Here is a 17,955-nt window from a genome sequence, read left to right on the forward strand (position 1 = left end):
GCATATCACTGTTATGTGCCGCAACAAAGTAGTCACTCGGGTTTTAGTCGACAATGGAGTTAGGCTCAACATTTACACCGAGTCCATTCTGGTTCAGTTGGGTTATGACCTCGGGAAGGTTCATCAGAGTCGTACCAATATATGGGCATTTGACGGAGGTCGGTGCGATGCCACTAGAGAAGTTGACCTTAACATTCAAATAGGGCCAGTAGAATTTGTCGCCGAGTTCCAAGTCATGGAAATACCCGCAAATTATAACTTATTGTTGGGAAGGCCATGGATCCACATGGCAGGAGCTGTGCCATCTTCCCTCCATCAATCTTTAAATTTTTTCTGGGATGGCCACGAGGTGGTGATCTACACGGAGAAGGTAGCATTTATAACTACCCGGACAATTTTGTACCTATCATCAAAGCAGTGCCAAAAGGAACAGATTTTCATGTAACAGAATGGGTGGGAGCTGCCCACAAGATATATTCCATAGAGGCACCTATGCCCGCAGTATATAAGATGATTCCATCAACTATGCTCCAGAACGGGTTCGAACCCGGGAAAGGTTTGGGAAATAACCTACACGGCATCACAGAGTCAATTCCCATTCCTCGGGATAATTTTTGCTTTGGTCTTGGTCATGTCCCGACCGATGATGAGATAGCTACCAAGAAGAAGAGAGGTGTGGCGGAGCTCTGTAAGCCTATTCTGGATCTGTACTAGTCATTTCCAAAAAGAATGCCTATGCCCAATGATGCAGACGTAGAAGAAGGGATAGGGATGCTATTCCAAGAGAAAGATTGCTTAGTAATACTAGAAGAAGAGTGTGCAGAAGTGCCCACTTTCCAAGATGCTAATATGGGCGAGCAGCTGTCTAACTGGACCTCTACCCCGCTTTTGGCTCTTCGATAGAGAAATGATGAATTTATTTTAAAAAATGGCGAGGATCGGTCGAGGCCCGATTACTCACCTTTTGCACTTTATTTACCTCGTAATGTTTTCAAAAATGGAAATGGCTCGACGTTGATCCGAGCCCGGACCACAGTTTGTACTTTTATTACAATCAAATTAATGAAGCCTCGAATTATGAGAAAATGATTTTATGTTTCTAAATCGCATACATATACTAACCTCACTTTGCCTTGGCTTTTAGTAATAAAAACAATAAAGCAACCCTAAATGTCATGACATGTTGCGAAATGAATGAGTCAAGCGGTATAGAGGAGGAAGAATATGAGAAATATGATGAGGAAACGATGCTACCTGAGGGTCTTGTAGAGGAGGTAGAAAAATTGGAGAATAAGCAAAAGCCGACTATGGACGAAACAGAAGCAATCAACCTAGGTAACGAGGAAAATATCAAAGAAACTAGGATAAGTGCACACCTAAAGGCACCCCAAAAGGAGGAGTTGATAAGTCCACTAAAGGAGTATATGGACATCTTCGCATGGTCATACGCTGATTTGCCTGGATTGAGCACTAACGTAGTAGCCCACCGGTTGCCCATCAATGCGGGTTTTACCCCCGTAAAATAGAAAATCCAACAATTCAAGCCGGATCTCAAAGATCCGTATCAAGGACGAGGTAGAAAAACAAATAAAATCAGGAGTGGTAGAAGTGACCTCATACCCTACATGGTTGGCCAACATAATGCCGATACCCAAGAAGGATGGAAAGATACGGATATGTGTGGATTACCGGGACCTCAAACGAGCCAGTCCCAAAGATAACTTTTCACTCCCAAACATCCAAATACTCATAGACAATTGCACCAAGCACAAGCTACAGTCGTTCGTGGATTGTTTCGCGAGTTATCACCAAATCCTAATGGACAAAGAGGATGCGGAAAAGACAGCCTTTATCACTCCATGAGGAGTGTATCATTATAGGGTAATGCCATTCGATCTTAAAAATGCCGGTGCGACTTACATGACAGCTATGACTACCATTTTCCATGATATGATCCACAAAGAAATTGAAGTATACATGGACGACATCATAATCAAGTCGAGAGAAAACTCGGAGCATACCGCACATCTAAGGAAATTCTTTGACAAACTCCAAAAGTTTAATCAGAAATTGAACCTAGCTAAATGCGCATTCGGGGTACCTACCAGAAAATTACTTAGATTCATAGTCAACCGAGGGGGCATAGAATTAGATCCAGCCAAAATCAAAGCTATCTAAGAGTTACCTCCTCCCAAAACCAAAAAGGAAGTCATGAACTTCTTGGGAAGACTGAATTATATTGGACAATTCATAGCCCAGTCTACCATCATCGTGGAGCCCATACTTAAGCTCCTGAAGAAAGACGCACCTACAAAATAAACAAGGGAGTGCCAAGAAGCTTTCGATACCATCAAGAGGTATCTATCCAATCCACCTGTTTTGGTACCTCCCAGGCCTAGGAGTCCACTTTTGTTGTACCTATCAGTTTCAAAAAATGCCTTTGGATACGTGTTAGAACAAAACGATGACACAGGCAAGAAAGAGCGCACCATATACTATCTAAGCAAGAAATTCACTACCTGCGAGGCGAGATATACACTGGTGGAAAAGACTTGCTGCTCCTTAATAGGGGTGGCCTAGAAGTTGAGGCATTACTTGTCATCATACACCACTTTCCTCATATCCAAGATGGACCCGTTGAGGTATATCTTCCGCCAGCCCTTGCCCATCGGGAAGCTTGCCAAGTGGAAAATGTTGCTAAGTGAATTTGACATTGTGTACATAGCACAAAAGGTTGTTAAAGGACAAGCCTTGGCCGACCTGCTAGCTGAAAGCCCTATGTATGAGGATCTTGAGCCTCTTTGAACTCATTTCCCGGACGAAGGAGTATTGGCCATAAAAGAAAAAATGATGGAGCCTTACACGGGATGGAGATTATTCTTTGATGGAGCTGTCAACTACAAAAGTTCTGAAATTGGAACAGCTCTGATATTAGAAATGGGGCAACACTACCCAATAGCTGCAAAGCTCAAATTCCATTTTAACAACAATATTGTTGAATACGAGGCTTGCATCCTAAGCCTCAGGATGGCATTGGATATGGATATCAATGAATTACTGGTCATAGGAGACTCCAACTTGCTGATCCATTAAGTGCAGGGCGAGTGGGCCACCAAGAATGACAAAATCTTGCCATATGTGAACTTAGCACAAAGGTTGAGTAAAAGGTTCAAAAAGATTGAATTTCGGCATACCCCAAGAGCTCAGAACGAGTTTACCGATGCGTTGGCCACGATAGCATCAATGATTCAGCATTCCGAAAGCAGTCACATTGACCCCTAGGAGATAAGCCTGAAGGAAAAGCATGCCCACTAATCCCACATGGAAGCAGAACCAGATGGTAAGCCATGGTACAACGATATCAAGATGTATCTAGAGAAGCGGGAATACCTCGAAGGTATCGCAAGTGGTCAAAAGAAGATCTTCAGAAGAATGGTCAATGGTTTCTTCCTGACAAGGAAATACTGTATAAACAGACACCGGATTTGGGTTTACTCCGATGTGTTGATGCCAATAAAGCTACGAAACTCTTGGAAGAAATACATGCGGGACTTTTGGGCCCCATATGAATGGATTCATGCTAGCCAAGAAAATTCTCCGAGCAGGATATTACTGGATGACAATGGAAAGTGACTGCTGCAAGTTTATGCAGAAATGCCATCAATGTCAAATTTAAGGCGATTTAATCAAAGTCCCTCCGAGCGAGCTCAATGCTATGAGTTCACCGTGGCCTTTCGTCGCTTGGGGTATGGATGTCATTGGACCCATCGATCCCGCCGCTTCAAATGGGCATCGATTCATCTTAGTTACCATCGAATACTTCACTAAATGGGTGGAGGTAACATCACCTAAATCAGTGACGAAGAAAGTAGTAGCTGACTTTGTGCGAAACAACATCATATGCCTCTTTGGCATACCTGAGACCCTCATCATGGATTACGAGGAGAATCTAAATAGCCACCTGATGAAGGATATCTGTGAGCAATTCAAGATCACTCATCAGAACTCGACGGCCTACCGGCCTCAAATGAATAAAGCTGTAGAAGCAGCTAACAAGAACATTAAGAAATATGACGGATAACTACAAGGGCTGGCATAAGCAACTACCGTATGCTTTATTAGGATACTACGCGTACCACAACCCAAACTTCGACAGGGGAAACTCCTTACCTATTTGTTTATGGTACTAAAGCACTCATACCCGCCGAGGTTGAAATACCGTCGCCAAGAATCATTCAATAGGCTGAATTGGATAATGCGAAAATGGGTCCGAGCTCAATACGAGCAATTGGCTTTAATTGATGAAAAGAGGATGGTTGTCGTATGCCATGATCAACTATACCGACAGAGGATGGCGTGAGCCTTCAACAAACGGGTTAGGACTCGACTTTTTCAAATAGGGCAAATGGTGCTCAAAAGAATTTTCCCACACCAGGACGAGTACAAAGGGAAGTTTGCTCCCAACTGGCAAGGCCCCTATGTGGTCCGCAAAGTACTCTCTAGAGGAGCAGTAGTACTAGCAGAGATGGACGGACAAGAGTGGCCCAAGCCAATCAATTCGGACGCAATCAAATGCTACCACGAGTGAGGACACGTCTCTTCAATTTTAATGGCATCTATTTGCTTATAATAGTCATTTCATTTGCTTGCTTGTAATCATTTGTAATAGATAGGAAATACCAAAGAGCTTTCTTGTAATATGAACAACGCAATGACTTGACTTTCCCACAGTGGGATGGGACCCGATCGCTTTATTAGTAAAAACCAAAACTCATTTACTTTTACTCTGAACTATGTTCGACCTGATTCCTGCTGCGTTAGGATACGTAGGCTCTCTTTGAGCTCGGTCGAACCAAAATGAAAAACCAAGAAACCCTTAGGAAGCCTCAGAGATAAGACTTCAAGGAGAACGCAGATCGGGCATGAAGAGATTGCCACACATGCCTGACTGGGGCTGAATTTTTGAGAGGGTATCAAAAATTCGCGCTGCCAACCTGTCATAACAATCATCCAACACAGAGTCTCAAACTGGGGCAGAAATTTTGAGAGAATCTCAAAATTTCTCATCCTTAACCAGTTTAACACTCTAAACTGGGGCAAAATTTCCTACATTTAAAGATTCGGCACGAGAGTTCGCCAGCCAAGATAGATCTTAACCAGGGCAAAAATTTTAGGAGGACCTCAAAAATTTCGCACAAGGAAATAGGAAACCACAACCATCGAAGGAGCGGAGAAAGGGTTATGTCCCATTCGGAAGCACATGTCATGACACTTAATCTATAATATTTAAAAAATGATGCATTTGTTTTCATAAGTAACTGACTCTTGCTTAACGTTGACAAAATAATTTTTTCTTGCATGATCGAAATAAATTCATCTTTCGATTATCGAATCCAAGGGGATTTGGGTCAAAGAAAGCCGGCGAAGCCAAAGATATAGCTGGATTTGAAAAGTCATCAATACATCAACTTTAAAGAAACTAACACTTTGCCACGCAGGCCCCAAAAGGACTGTCGCCATAAGGGCAGGATGACCCATTTTCCCAACTTTGTTTCATATGCAGGTAAGAACGATTCACCAGACAAGGTCGAAGTCGCCGCCAGAGATAGGGTTTGAAAAATATCTAGCCACAAGGGCTATAAAAGGATCTGAATGCCATAAGGGCAAATATCTAGCCACGAGGGCTATAAAAGGATCTGAATTCCATAAGGGTAAGTATCTAGCCACGAGAGCTACAAAAGCACCGAAATGCCATAAGGGCAAATATCTAGCCACGAGGACTACAAAAGGACGTGAACGCCATAAGGGTAAAATATCTAGCCACAAGGGCTACATGAATGACCAAAATGCCACAAGGGAAAATATTCGACCAAAGGGTCACCGCAAAGCAAAATGGCATATTTGACCACGAGGGTCACAGCCGACATAAAGGACGAAAGAAAGAAGATTTAGCAGAAGGGGCCATATCTGCCATTTTTCATTTGCCATGAGGGCCATTCATTCTTTTCATTTGCCATGAGGGCCATTCATTCATTTGCCATGAGGGCCATTCATTCGCCATGAGGGCCATTCATTCATTCTTTTCATTTTCCATGAGGGCCATACATTCACTCTTTTCATTTGCTATGAGGGCCATTCATTCAAACATTGCCGAGAGGGCCATTTATACAAACATTGCCGAGAGGGCCATTCATACAAACATTGCCGAGAGGGCCATTTATACAAACATTACCAAGAGGGCCATTCATACAAACATTACCGAGAGGAACATTCATTCAAACATTGCCGAGAGGTCCATTCATACAAGCATTGACGAGAGGGCCATTCATGCACGCATTCACTAAGAGGGCCATTCATACACGCATTTGCCAAGAGGGCCATTTCATTCAAACACTGCCATAAAAGGCCATGCATTCATACAAATTATCAGACGTAATCAAAGGATCAAAGCGATGTAAATTCGGTCAGATGACTGCAGTTTTCGCTCTGAAGGTCAAGACAATGCAAATCCGATCAGATAGCCATAGTATTCGTCATCAAAATCAATCACAACCGTTACTCAGCAAATAGGGGAAGATTGGCAGCCGCCAAATGGAGCAAGCTGATCAAATTAGATCCAGATACATGCGGAGCAAACGTGAAACTTTTTCTTACGCAGCCGGTTAAGATAGGGTGCCCAAAAGAGTCGATCTCTCCGACCAGGACTTGGAAGATCGCTTCACCCCATGCCCAGCCATACAAAATTACTTATTTGCTTTACTTTATTTTCTTTTCTTTTAAATTCCCTGTGATCGGTCGGGTACACACCGGCACACACAAAGGAATTCCCGCATAAGGGATACTATTATAGGCTATGCGTCCACCAAACATAGTATGGAGGGACCTGGTTGTGTATCATTTCCCTTAAGCAGTGCAGTACGAGAATCAACACAAGATTTTTGCGTGGAAAACTCCTTGTTCAAGCGATTAAAAACTACAACCTACCCCAAAGAGGATTTCAACTTTACTAACCGAGCAAACTCAGGTTACAACTCTATTACAAGCTAGAAGTTAACTTCCATAACCCCTCACCATTACAATAACGCCTATGCAACCCTCACACTTGACTACCCCTAGCCAAGCACACTAATACACCTAGACTAACTCTAGCCTAATGTACCACTCAAAGTTCTTTAAAGACACTCTTCCAACAAGCAACCGTTGAGAATTCAACTAATACGCCTAGACTAACTCTAGCCTAGCATACCACTCAAAGGCACCCTTTGAGAATTCACCACAGTGACTAACACTAGCCACTCATACACTAATATAACTAAGCTAACTCTAGCATAGTATACCACTCAAAGGCTTGAGGAAATACACTTCCAACAAGAAACCTTTGAGACTTCAAAACACCTACAATCACCTTCTTTTTATAGAAGAGTAGGTTTACAGTTTAAGCACAAAAGAACAAAAACTCAACAACCTAAGGACCTAAAGCATCTTCAGTTCTGGATCTGGCCGCTGAGGCTCTGTTCTTGAGAAACACCTTGAGAGGTAGAGACTTGTACTTAGAATGGAGAAATTTTGGATTGTGGAAGAATGAGTCTTCTCTAGGAAGATGATGTCTTTATATGCAAAGAGAGAAAGAAAGTAGAGGTGACCACTCATGAAATCTGGACCGTTAATCAATTAGCCTTGCTGAGGTGCTGCTGTACAATTGCATTGTACTTTTCAGCAGCACACTTTACAACTTTGGATTTGGACTTTCAATGCTTCAGTGACCAGGACCTTTACCTGGAGGAACCTTGTCCCTCATATGTTCATCGAAGAAGTTGTAAGTACTGGCTACACTATTTGTAGCTCTACAGCTGTGCCATTGGCTGAGCAGACTGGAGACCTGATCCCATCTGGTCTTTCTGAATCAACATGTCTGGTCTCTCATATATGAGCAAATCCTGCAACTATCTGATCCTTCAAGGAGCATGTTACAATAGCAACATATAAGATATCATAAGGTTAACCAAGTTCAGACAGGTGAACCTAATTGTATCTGGTTCCTTAGGTTGTCATGTCATCAAAACATATCATTTCTTATCAGATACCCTTTTCTTCCTATCGAGTCGAACTACAAGTGACTTGATTCCCAAGACCAGGGATATATAGGCGAACTCAATACCAGAGAGTCAATCACACGCCAACCAATCACTCCAGACTTCTCAGTTTTTGATAATCGAAAATTCAAAAATTATTTTAATTTGCATTAGAAGTCTAAATTGAGTCAACTACAAGTGGCCTGAATTCTCATGTAACCTAAGATATGTAGGAAACCCAGTAGCCAGTGTTCGGCCATATATTTGAAAATCGCATAAAAATGATAGGTAGTTTGGAGTGGGTTAGTCAAAAATGAAGTTAGTCAAATTTCGTTGCTCAGGGATGGTCCTGCTATCCCCGAACACTGAAGGGGCAGTTATTGACACCTAATTTTTGAACTGCCATAATATATTTTAATTATCCAGAGTCCTCGAATATCCAACAGAGTGTAATGTGTATTTTTTTACAAGTCAAAATGATTTTATAAAATTATTTTGATAATATTTTGCCCTTTCATTTGGCAAAAAATAACTTGAATAATATTATGAATCATTTGGAAATTAATTTACACATTTTTATAATTAATATGGAGCATTTGCTAAATTTAGCCAAGGGAATAATTTAAAACAATTATTTATTTAATTGTTAAAGTTATCAGAAAATCAATTAGCAAGCATTTTACTCCATTTAATTCAAGAAATCTGATTAATTAATTATTTTTACCCCTCAATTCTTAATTTTGCATATTCAAAGTGCATTTGTACAATTTATTAGAGTTAATCATAATTAATCAAGTGTTTAATTATGGTTAATTCCATAAATTGCTCATTATGTGGTTCACTGTGGCCACAATTGAAATAATCAATTTGTTGGTCAATTGTCATGACCCAATTTAGCTAAGTCGTGTGGGCACTTACCTTTCCCACCTTGGTAAGCGAACCCTCAACCCAATGATAGTAAAAACGTAAACAAATAATTCAATAAGCGGAAGAGAATAAATCACGTAAGTCTAACGATAGTAACATAGAAACAGTGCGGAAATAAGGAAATACACCCCAAAGTTTGATCTAATCCATACAAGAGCATCTAACTAGAAATATACAAGTCTGGAATATCAATAATACATCAAATCTGAACACCTCAGGAAGCATGTCAATGGTCCCCTCGGATCAAAAGTGAGCTAACAAAGCTCTGGAAAGGGTCGAAAGTGCCGAAAAGACAATAACGACCAAGCGGGTCGTTACGTCAGACACCAATTAAACCATCACTCGTCTTTGAGCGAAGAAGGGAAAAGAGCGGAGAAGTACCTGAATCAGCGAACAACTGGGGGTATCGGCTACGCATATCAGACTCAGTCTCCCAAGCAGCCTCCTTAACAGGACAGTGCTTTCATTGCACCTTCATAGAAGCAATCTCCTTCGACCTCAACTTTCGAAGCTGCCTATCCAAGATCGCAATAGGCTCCTCCTCATCGGTCAAATTCTCATCAAGCAATATCGAATCCCAACGAAAAATGTAAGTACCGTCGGCATGGTACTTCTTCAGCATAGAAACATGAAAAACCAGATGAACTCCCACCAAGCCTAGAGGCAAGGCCAACTCATAAGCAACATCGCCACACGGTCAATAATCTCAAATGGGCCAATATACCTGGGGTTCAACTTGTCTCTCTTCCCAAACCTCATAACACCCTTCATGGGTGAAGTCTTCAATAGAACCTGGTCACCAACAACAAACTCTAGATCTCGGACCTTTCGGTCCGCATACATCTTCTGCCGACTCTGAGCTGTCAAAAGGTTGGCCTGAATAACTCTCACTCTATCAAGGGACTCTCTCAACATATCCGAATCCTAAGGTCGAACCTCAAACCCATCAAACCAGCCAACCGGATATCTACATCTCCTACCATATAAAGCCCTGCAAGGCGCCACGTCAATACTCAAATGATAATCGTTGTTGTACGTAAACTCCGCTAATGGTAAGTCGATCCCAATGACCGCTAAAATCAATAACATAAGCTCTCAACATGTCCTCGAGCACACAATAGTCCGCTCGGACTGCCCATCGGTCTGGGGATGAAAAGCTGTACTAAGATCCAACGGGTATCCAACTTCTCATGAAAAGCCCTCCAGAACGGGAAGTGAAGATAGTACCCTGATCAGATACGATAAAAATAGGAACCCCATGCAACCTCATAATATCTCGAATGTACAACTTGGCTAACTTCTCTGCGGTATAAAAAATCTTAACCAGAACAAAATGAGAGGACTTAGCCAACCGATCAACTATCACCCAACAGTCAACTCGCCTGTGGTCTTCAAGACCCACAACAAAATCCATGGCAATCCTCTCCCACTTCCACTCAGGAATGGGCATCCCCTAAAGTACACCGCCGGGTCGCTGGTCCTCAAACTTTACTTGCTGACAATTTCCACACTTAGCCACGAAATCAACTATAATGCTCTTCATCCAAGGCCACCAATAGTGCTACCTCAAATCACGATACATCTTAGTCGCCCCCGGATGGATGGAATATCGAAAGCTATGAGCCACAGTCAAGATCAACTGAATCAAATCACCAACACGAGGATTGCACACGCGTCCCTTAAGCCTCAAAATGCCCTCAGAATCAATCATTGCCTCCTTGGCCTTATCCCTCAAAACTCTATCTCAAATCTTGCCCAACTGAGCATCCTCAAACTTATGAGTCCTGATCTGATCCAATAAAGATGACCTCACCTCTACAAAAGCCAAAAACCGGTTGGGGTCAACAAGGTGAACGAAATCGTTGGCCGAGTCCGAACTCCGTGGCCAACGACGCTCAAAAACAATCAAACGAACTAGACTCCCCATACTACACTCGCTCTTTGCGACTCAAGGCATCGGCCATAACATTGTCTCTCCTGGATGATAAAGAATAGAGATGTCATAGTCCTTTAGGAGCTCCATCCATCGGCGTTGCCTGGAATTAAGATCTCTCTGGGTAAACACATGCTGAAGGCTACAGTGATCGGTGAAAACCTCACAATGGACACCGTACAAGTAATGCCTCCAAATCTTCAAAGCAAAGACCACGGCCAACAACTCCAAGTCATGGGCAGGGTAATTCTTCTCATGGATCTTCAACTGACGGGAAGCATAAGCTATCACTCTACCCTCCAGCATCAACACAACACCCAAACCCATACGAGATGCATCACAATAGACTGCAAAATCCTTACCCTCCATGGGTAATGTTAAGGTCGGGGCTGAAGTCAAAAGAATCTTGAGCCTTTGAAAGCTTTGCTCACAATCATCGGACCACTGAAAGGGAACATCCTTCTGAGTCAATCTAGTCAAGAACGAAGCAATAGTAGCAAAACCCTTCACAAAGCGGCGGTAGTAACTGGCCAAACCCACAAAACTACGAACCTTGGTAACAGTAGTGGGCCTCGCCTAACCCCTCAACCATAATCCCATCCTTAGACACAACATAGCCCAAGAATGCCACAGACTCCAACCAAAACTCATACTTCAAAAACTTAACAAACAAGCAATTCTTCTTTAATAGCCCAAGAATAGTACGAAGATGACTCTCATGCTCCTCTCTATTCTTGGAATACACCAAGATATCATCAATAAACACAATCACAAAGGAGTCAAGGAATGGCCTAAAGATGCCATTCATCAAAGTCAAAAATGCAGCCGAGGCATTGGTAAGCCCAAATGACATCACCAGAAACTCATAGTGTCTATATCTCATCCGAAAGGCTGCCTTCGGGATATCCTCAGCCCTGATCCTCAACTGGTGGTAACCTGAACGCAAGTCAAACTTCAAAAACACTGACACACCCTGAAGCTGGTCAAATAGATCATCAATACGAGGCATAGGGCAGTTGTTCGAAATAGTAACCTTGTTCAGCTGGCGATAATCAATGCACATCCTTATGGTCCCATCTTTCCTCTTCACAAATAACACAGAAGCACCCCAAGGGGAGACACTCGGTCTAATGAACCCCTTTCTAAATAAATCCTATAACTGCTCCTTAAGCTCTCTCAACTCAGCAGGTGCCATTCGATACGGCGGAATAGAAATAGGGTGAATGCTCGGATCCAAGTCAATACAGAAGTCAATGTCGCGATTAGGTGGCATACCCGGTAGATCAAACGAGAATACCTCCGCGAACTCGCTCAAAATAAGAATGGACTCAAGGGGTAGAGATGCAACTGTCGTGTCACGCACATGAGCCAGATAAGCTAAACACCCCTTATTGACTAATTTCTTCTCCTGAAGAAAGGAAATGATCTTCTTCGGAGCAGGACTAGGAGTACCCCTCCACTCAAGTCTACGAATGCTCGGCATGGCTAAAGTAACTGTCTTGGCGTGACAGTCCAAGATTGCGTGGTAAGGAGAAAGCCATGTCATACCCAAGATAATGTCAAAACCTACCATATCAAGAATTATCAAATCTACCCAAGTGTCATACCCCATAAAAGTAACAAAAAATGACCGATAAACTCGATCAACCACAACGAATCTCCAGTCGAGTACACACATGAACGGAGTACAACTATGCTATCACAAGGCACGTCCCGTCAACGGCATGATATGCGGTTACATACGAATAAGTGGACCTGGGATCAAATAACACGGACGCACGCTCTATGCGGACGAGTAAACGGTACCCAAATAACGACGCATCCGAGGCCTCCTCGCCTCGAGCATACCCGAAAACGAGTAATAATGGGCCCCACCATGTCCAGTTTGAGATCCCCCTATTGTACTCTAGGACCCACCTCTAACTGCCTGGGATCCATCTCTAGAACCCTGAGAACCATCGTGGCCTGACTGAGCACCGCCTCTCTGAGAAGCACCACCTCGACACACCAGAAGATGTCGGAGTCCTCTGTGGCTGATAATACCGCCTGGCTCCAGGATATCTCATACTAATATGCCCAATCTCTCCACATGAAAAATAGCCCTAAGAAGGTGGAGACTGATAAACTAAAGCTAAGGACCTGGCTGAAACAACCCGATCTACCGATCGAGAAAACGAGCTCTCACGAGCCCTCTGCCTGGGTGTCTTACTAGAGAAAGCCTGCAAAGATGAGTGAACAGGGCGGATGGAATATGGCTGATACGACCTAGAAGACTGACCGATGCCCCTCGAACTAGAACCACCAAAACTCCCCGATCGACGGCCTCTTCTCACCACCCTCGAATGCGGGCGGCCTTAGCGGCCTCAACCAAAGAAACGTGCTCAACAATAGATTGGAAGGAAGCCCCCTTAGCCTCCATCTAAAGGCAAGAAATCTGGAAAAAAAAAAAACGATTACCCACCAACAAAACGCCTAATCCTGTCAAGCTCAGTAGGGATCAAAGAGTGGAATAACGGGCCAGATATAGATAGCGGGTCACATAGGCCTCCACAGACAAACCCCTCTACTGTAAATGTAGAAACTCCTCCCTCCGTGCCTCTTTAAAATACCAGAGCACATACTTCTCAAGGAAGGCCCGTGTGAGAATCGAGGTCCAAGCCGCAGGAGAGGTCTGCTCGGGGCTATAAAAAAAATACCTCCACCAAGTCTTCGCGTCGTCGCGAAATTGGTAGGACACATAGTCAACTCCATGGGACTCTACGATCCCTATCCTATGTAGCAACTCATGTATATCCAAGATGAACTCATAAGCATCCTCTGCAGAAGTACCCGAAAACCTCGACGGCTCCAACTTCCTAAACCTCCCAACAAGATCCTGATCAATCACGGTCATAACAGTGCCCTCCACGGGTCTAAGATCATCCCCCGAGGCTGGCGGACCGCAATACGGGGAACCATAGGCGCGGCGGGGGGTGCTACTCGAGCAGTCTCTCGCTAGGGGTGCCGCGCTCAACTCGGTTTGCGAACCTCCGCCGAGAGCAAGAATACCGGCGGGGCTGGCTGGGCATCTAGATGGAGTAGAACACGAGCCATAGTATCCTACATAGTCTGATAAGAAGTAATCTCGGGCTGTGTCCGAGATGGGGCCACACTATCCTCGATGGCCTGGTCTCGATCTCGCCGATCCTCGAGGGGCTCGAGACCCGAGGATTTCTCGCGCCGACCCCACTGCCGCGGCCCTACCCGGCCCCAGAGGCCTCGTGGCCTCTACTTATGCCACGTCCTTCCGGTTGTCGCTCGCCCTGCGGTGCCCGGCCGTAGCCGTGCTGCGCACCGATCTCGGGCTATCATAACTCGAGTCCTTACTATACGCAGGCGAAGAGATAGAGTGGATATACCAATTTGATTGTACCAATTAGAATAAAGTAGAACGAAACAAAAAAAGTGAGATTTCTAAATGTCCTATACCCTCTCGCGTATAAGTACTCTTAGAGCCCATCGTAACGATCCACGAGACTCTACTAGACACGCTCTTGTATTATAGACCGGGTAACGTAGGGCTCTGATACCAATTTGTCACGATCCAATTTAGCTAAATCGTGCGGGAACTTACTTTTCCTACCTTGGTAAGCGAACCCTCAACCCAACGATAGTAAAAACGTAAATAAATAATTCAATAAGCGGAAGAGAATAAATCACATAAGTGTGACGATAATAACTTAGAAACAGTGCAGAAATAAGGAAATAAACCCCGGAGTCTAGTCTAATCCATACAAGAGCATCTAACTAGAAATATACAAGTGCGAATATCAATAATACATCAAATCTGAACACCTCGAGAAGCGCGTCAACGGTCCCCTCGGGTCAACAGTGAGCTAACCAAGCTCGGGAAAGGGTCAAAAGTGCCGGAAAGACTATAACGATCAAACAAATCGCTATATCAATTCTGTCCTTAATTGCAATAGCCAATTTCCATGGTTTTAGTCAGTTAGGGTCATTATTACAAAATTAGCCTTTAATTGCTGTAACTGGTTAACCTTGGCCTTAATTGAAATAGCCAAATTTATTGCTTAAGTTAATTAAGGTCATTATTGCAAACCTAGTCTGTAATTATTTAATTAGGCTAGTTATGGCCATAATTGAAATAACCAAGTTCATGGTTAAAATCAATTAAGGTTATACTTACAACTTAAGTTTATTTGCGTAATTAGCCATACTCAATTAGTTTGTTTAAATATTTAATTAATGTGCTTTGATCATAATTAAGGGGGTTTCCACTAATTGACTATCTTAATTGTTATCATTTGTTAAATTAGTGTCAAATCCTTTCCTATATATATACACACATATACACGGATATACATGTATACCATGTATATGTATATAATGGCCTCCTCTCCTTTCCTTTATTTCAGGACCGGGCCTAGTATATTAAGGGACTGAACCGGCCCACTTCGGCACTTTGGGGGGCGGGGGGAGGAACCCTCCTCTTTTTCATTTTTCACCAAACCAAACGCACCCTCTTTATCTCTCAAAGGGTTTCTAGGCGAAACCCTAGCTGCCACCCTTCCCCTCCCCTCTCTCCTACATTACGTCGCCGGAGAAGGCAATTTTGAAAGGCCCATGCTTGGCTGATGGTCATTGTGTAGTCGAGAATGGCAAGAGCATTTATTGTTCTGCCATTTCTCAACCAAAACCACCAAGACCCGACCCAAACAAGGTATAACCGCCTTCACTCTTCTACTTTTTCTGCAAATCAAACAGTTCTTGACTGATTTTCTTTAATAAGTTTTGTTGTATTGCAATTTTAAATCCACAAATTCCATTGGTTCATGAAGAACCATGCGGATTAACCTCGCTTGGGTCAAATCTGACCCGTCATGTCCTGCTTGCTTTATTTATTAGCCGTTGATACGATGAATGGGGGTATTTGCCCCAAAATTGCAATAGTCCCACATCGGGCTAAATGTAGGGTTTCTGAGAATTGGGGTTCTATTTAAAGAACCCAATTCCTACCATTTTACACAGACTTTGAAGATTGAGAAATTCATTTTAAGCTTAAAAAACATTCAATTAAACTAGGGTTAGCAATTTTGCTTAAAATCTTCACCTAATTGAATACTAGTCTAAAACATTTGTGTTGCTCCCAAACGCACACGCAAGTATACGCGATCGTACAAGTAATATAGGATTTTTAAGTCCAGATATCGTACCCACAAAGACTTAGATTTTATATTGTTTAACCAATTCAAACTTCGTATAACTATTCAAGAAAGTGACAATCAAAGTGTTTTGTTCTGACTAAACTAAAAACTGAAAATAAACAATTGAGTATGAGTCTTTTTACGACTGAGAAACTTGTAACGAAGACTATAAGATTTATCAGATGAGAGAGAGTGCCAGGGTCATGGCTTTCGACAATCCAGTTGATCTTTTGACAATTCTGCCTAACTTATTTCCTGGGTTACTAGTTGACGGGTTGATTATAACTTTATGAGTATATTCCGAGTTGCTCACAAGCCTATAGATGCTACTATAACGCCTATATCCTATTGTCGTCAGAGGTAACAAGAACGCATTTACTTCTCCGTATTCAACTAAGCAAGGCTAAAGGGTATATTCCTATCCTCATTAGCAAAACAATTATATCGAACAAGCCCTATTTATTCTTATTACGCAAGCAAATTTCCTATCCCTAGTCCAATTCACACGTCACAAATAGTGTTCAACTATTGGCCAAATAATCAAACAATTAAGATCAAGAATAAATGAGCAACCCAAAATAAGAAAATTTAATTGATAAAAATTGTCGCCAAACCAACTATCATGTCTTTCGCCACAACCCTAGAATTAAGAAGTTTAGCTACTCATGATTCTACATGAAGAACAAGAATTCATAAATAATATAGGGTTGAAAAGAAGAAAATAAAATAATTCTAGAGAGAGATAGTAAAGCGACGACTTACAAGTCTTAGAATAATCCCAGCACGTCGTTTACAACTAATAAAACATCTATTTATAATCTAGGGTTAAAACAAAAAATAAGTAGACCTAATCCCGATCGAAATGGGAAAAACTGTGCAGAGACTCGCTTTCCTTCCACATGCGGAAGGATCGGCTGAACAGAACTTGAGCTTTTCTTTCGCGATGCGGAAGGATTGCATGAACATGAAACTTGGTCAGAAGCTTGTTTTGCTAGCTTTCTTCATGCGATGCGGATGACAAGCCTGATTGTGCCATTAGTCAGAGATAGAATTCTTGCGCCTTTGTTCGGCGATGCGGAAGGATAGCGGACTCCTCAGTTCGTCACTTCTTCTCTACTGTTTCTGCTTCTCATATCACCACGTTGAGATGCCAAAGTTTGCAAAAGTCCACCAAATTGCTCACTTCTCCTCCAAATGGTTGCGTTGCACCTATTCACAAATCATAACAACATAAGCCCGGATACAACGATTTTATCCTCAAGAAAGCAAGTAAAGTACAAAGATTTAGAGGGAAACTTAGATATTTGTGCCAAATTTCACCAACCCCCACTTAGACCTTGCTCGCCCTCGAGCAACCACTTACCAATACCAATCTACCACAATTTCACCACCTTGCCATTCAAACTGGTCTGCTCTAGCTTCGGCTAATAAGGCTATTTCAAACTTCAATTCTCAAGCTAATTTTTATGAAAGCCATGCCAAAGGTCAAAATTTTCAGTTTTAGAACATCAACAAGCAACCTTCTCAAAAAACACATTATTTTCAAAACTTATGACTCAAGGACACCACTTAAAACAAGGCAAGCGTGCTAGTTAACCAAGAGTACAACACTTCCCCAATTTGTTGTCAACTAAGTGCCCTCACAAGAAGAGAGTTATCCACATATCTCACAAGAATCAAATATTTTCATTTCAATGGACATGAATTTTAGCAAATTAGCTCACTCTCACAAAAAATATCACATGCTAAATACGACATACCGCTAAGCTTGCCGTAGTATGGCTTCTTTACTAATATAAGCACATCAAACCTAGGATCG

General features: G+C 42.5%; 1 long non-coding RNA gene across 1 annotated transcript in view; it reads right to left on the reverse strand.

The window, feature by feature from the left end:
- Positions 1-16,888: 16,888 nt before the first annotated feature.
- LOC132063145 (uncharacterized) overlaps positions 16,889-17,955 on the reverse strand; it is a 9,127-nt gene continuing 8,060 nt past the window's right edge. The window contains exon 2 of the long non-coding RNA XR_009416341.1: positions 16,889-17,345. This is a non-coding gene — a long non-coding RNA (uncharacterized LOC132063145). The remainder of the gene's footprint in view (positions 17,346-17,955) is intronic.

Source organism: Lycium ferocissimum, chromosome 7 (genome assembly GCF_029784015.1).
Source record: "Lycium ferocissimum isolate CSIRO_LF1 chromosome 7, AGI_CSIRO_Lferr_CH_V1, whole genome shotgun sequence".
NCBI lineage: Eukaryota > Viridiplantae > Streptophyta > Magnoliopsida > Solanales > Solanaceae > Lycium > Lycium ferocissimum.